General features: G+C 39.6%; 1 non-coding gene across 1 annotated transcript; it reads right to left on the reverse strand.

Moving 5' to 3' along the window:
* Positions 1-1045: 1045 nt before the first annotated feature.
* LOC111737647 lies at positions 1046-1164 on the reverse strand. The gene has a single exon (XR_002779503.1). It is a non-coding gene; the product is annotated as a 5S ribosomal RNA (ribosomal RNA).
* Positions 1165-3832: the final 2668 nt, after the last annotated feature.

Below are 3832 nucleotides of genomic sequence, written 5' to 3' on the forward strand. Positions count from 1 at the left end.
AAGAGTCATTCAGGAGCCCACAAAGCATTGCCTCATTAGAACAAAAGACTATCTTACCATTTAGGAAATAAATTACAAGAGTTTTAGGAGCTCTGTTCCAGGAACTGGGAGCAGAGATCAATATTATATACTACCTATTATTTCACAAGTTCTATTGTTATCAAAGAATGGGGAAGGGGCCAGGCAATCTCTGCTACAATAAATATTGTAATATACAGATAAGAAAATCAAGGCCCAAACAGTGTTAAGTAACTGCCCACAGCAGCAAAGCTAGAATTTGAACATGGCCTACAGTAGACATTCGATTTTTATCTCTCATATTTCAAAATAATTTTAAGTTAAAAAAATCAAACTAGTCATATATCTGGTTTTAAAAATCCAGTGTTACTAAAATGCTTACATCAAATGCCAGCAGTCTTTTGTCCCAACTCTGCCCACCTCCATCTAGCCCTGTTCCCCACATCCATCTCTTTTAAGCTGTTTCTGTTGGCATTTATCTCAGTATCTTAAAATAATGTGCTCATACTGTTTCTTGATTTAAAAATTAAAAGCGGTAATTATTGACTAATGATTTAGCTTTCTTACACCTGCACCCCGAAGTTCTTTTAAAAATGTCACAATAAAAATTTTTGTAACATTTTTTTCCCTGGAGTTGGTAATTACATTTTCCCATTATATATGTACTTATCCAAACGCTCCAACAGATAATGATTCTAGTTGGTTAGACCAATCAGGTAACTTTTTAGTTTCATTTTTTTCCCTGGACAACTTCCTTCTTCAGCTCTTCATATTCCTGGTCCAATCAAACCGGCCACTCTGGAATCACCTTCCTAGATCATTCTCCTCAGGTTGATTCTTCGTTTCCTGGTGGTTGCTTTGCCTTCTACTTTCTAGCTTTGCAGCTTTGTTTTGCTGAAGCACATTCTCCAGTGACTTTTTATTTTTTTAGGTGAGGCAACCCTTGGCTGACCTCACAGATTGCAAGGACCTCGTCAGTTTAAGATCCCTTATTTTTTTTATTTTCCCTTATTTTTTAAATTTTTTATGCCTACAGCACCTGGTCTTCCTAGGTGGTCTCTCATCCAAGTACTAACCAGGCCTGACCCTGCTTAGCTTCCAAGATCTGATGGGATTGGGCTTGTTCAGGGTAGCATGGCTATAGACTCCAGTGACTTTCTAACAAAGGCTGCATAGGAACACATTGATTTACCCCTTGCTTATCTGGAAATATTTTTATTTTAGCTTCACACTTGGTTGAGCGTTTGGTTGCATACTGAAATCTACATTGAAAATTTTCACTCAGAATAATGAAGGCATTGATGTGTTATCTTCTAGCTTGCACTGATGCTAAGAAGCATGCTCTTCTTGTCCCCCACCATCTCAGAAAATCTTTTTGTTCTTTAGAAAATCCTTATGATTTTCTCTTTATTTCCAGCGTGCAGCTCGCAAAATTTAATTTACCGGCCTAAGTCTGGAGACTCATATCTTTCACTTCTGAGAGCTTTTCTTATTTCAATAACATCCCCCTTCTCATCCCCTCCCTCGCACCCTCCACTAATTTTCTGTTCTCTATTTCTGCAACTCTTTTTAGTCAGATGTTGGGCCTGAGTTGAAACTCTAATTTTATTCTCTTCATCTCTTTAGTCTTTCTGTTCTGCTTTCTGAAAGAGGTTCTTTCATTCTCCTGCTCTCTAAATAACTTTTGACATTTATTTCAAGGCAAGTCTACTGAACTAATTCCTTCAACTCCGCGCGCCCCCCCCATTTTTGTCTGAGAAAGTCTATTTCTCTTTCACTTTTGAATAATTTTAAAGGGTACGGAATTCTAGGTTGGTAGTTTTTTTCCTCTCAACATTTAAAATATTTCACTCTACCCTCTTCTTGCTTGCTGTTTTCTGAGAAGTCAGATGTAATTTTCATCTTCGCTTCTCTATAGGGAAGTTATTTTTTTCCCCCTCTGGCTTCTTTCAGGATATTTTCCTTATCTCTGATTTTTTTGAAAAAAATTTTTTTGAAATGACTAGTTGTCATGTTTTTTGACATGTACTCTGCTTAGTTTTGTCTGAGCTTCCTGGATCGTGGTTTGGTGTCTGACATTAACTTGGGAGAAATTTTCAGTCAAATATATATTTGTTTCAAATATATTTTCTGTCTTTTCCTTCTGGTATTCCCAGTATGCATACATCACTCCTTCTGCAATTGTTCAATAGTACTTGGAATTTATTTTCTTAAACATCTTTTTCCTATTTCCTTTTCAGTTTTAGAGGTGTCGAGAAATCTTTTAGCTCAGATTCTTTCCTCAGCTGTATCCAGTCTACTAATAAACCCGTCAAAGGCATTTTTCATCTAAGTGTTTTTTATCTCTAGCATATCTCTTAGAATTTTCACCTGCTTACATAGCCCATCTGTTCTTGCATGCTGTCTACTTTATCCATTAGAGCTCTTAGCTTATTAATCATAGTTGTTTTAAGTTCCTGATCTGATAATTCCAATATCTCTGCCATATCTGAATCTAGCTCTGATGCTTGCTTTGTCTCTTCAGACTTTTTTGCCTTTTAATATGTCTTGAAATGTTTTTATGGACACAATGTACTAGGTAAAAGAAACTGCTGTAAATAGGCCTTTAGTACTGTGGTGGCAAAGTGTAGGAAGAGGGGAAGCATTCTATAGTCCTATCATCAGGTCAGTCCTTTAGTGAGCCTGTGTGCTTCTGGACTGTGAACTTCACACTGCTTCTCAGTTCCCCCGCCAATCTCCATCAGTTGGTTAGAGCTGGCTGGAGTTGTGTATTTCCTTTCTTCCACATTGAGGGTTCTAAAACCCCAGCTGGTTAGGCTCTGGTTAAATTTTAAGTTCCTTATGTGGGGCAGATCTCATTAAGAACAGAAGTGGTTCCTTATACTCTCCCTGCCAGAAGCATAAAGGGATTAATCTGTTTTCTGTGAGAACCTGATAGAACTCCAGGGGGTTAAATGCACAAAAATCCCCCATGACTGGGTGCCTTGGAGTTTTTCTCCCTCAGACTTGTCCACACTGCACCTCCAGCAATTTAGTTACAGTTCAGGTTTCCCTACCCTGGCACTGGTTGTCATAGGCTTTTCTGCTTGCGAGTTTCTGCTGTTGTCACTCTCTCCAACTTGTGGGGGCAGTGGTTTGCCCTGTAACCTGACTTATCTTACAGATCTAAGAGTCATTGACTCTTCAGTTTGCTGTAGGATGAAGTGAGTACTTCTGAGCTTCTTGCATGCCAGAGTGGAAACAGATCAACTTCATTTTTAATGGAAGAATTATCAAACGGATGAGTCTTGTGCCTGTTCCCCACCCCGGCCCCCTGCCAGAAAATGCCGTGTTTGGAGAATAGGGTGTCGGCCTTCTTCCTGGCTACAGTGTCTCTGGCCTTCCTCCACACCTCCTGAAAACTTTTTCATTGTATCATAGCAGTGATTACCAAATCTGGATTTGTAATATCTAATCTACATCTAGCACATGTACCTATACAATTAGTTTTTGTGATTATGTGATTGGTCTGATTCCTCCACCACACTGGAGGCCATCTGGAGGCCATGATCTACAGGTGGCCCTGCCCTAGTATAGGGGTATCACTCAGAAGTACTGGGCAGCAGCCGGGTCACCAGGCACCCTAGTGACTCAAATCTCCTCTGAGGCGCAGGTTCCTCAATTTCACAAGTAGAGATCAGAGGTGACCTCTAGTGGCCAAAGCCAGAGACTGCAGTTGCACACTCTATTCCTCTCAGTATAGGGAGCTAACATAATCCCTGCCGTCTTCCAGGCACTTTACATAGATTAATATGCCATTTGTCCTTGGACTTAT

This window comes from Pteropus vampyrus, unplaced genomic scaffold, assembly GCF_000151845.1.
Source record: "Pteropus vampyrus isolate Shadow unplaced genomic scaffold, Pvam_2.0 Scaffold29, whole genome shotgun sequence".
Lineage (NCBI taxonomy): Eukaryota > Metazoa > Chordata > Mammalia > Chiroptera > Pteropodidae > Pteropus > Pteropus vampyrus.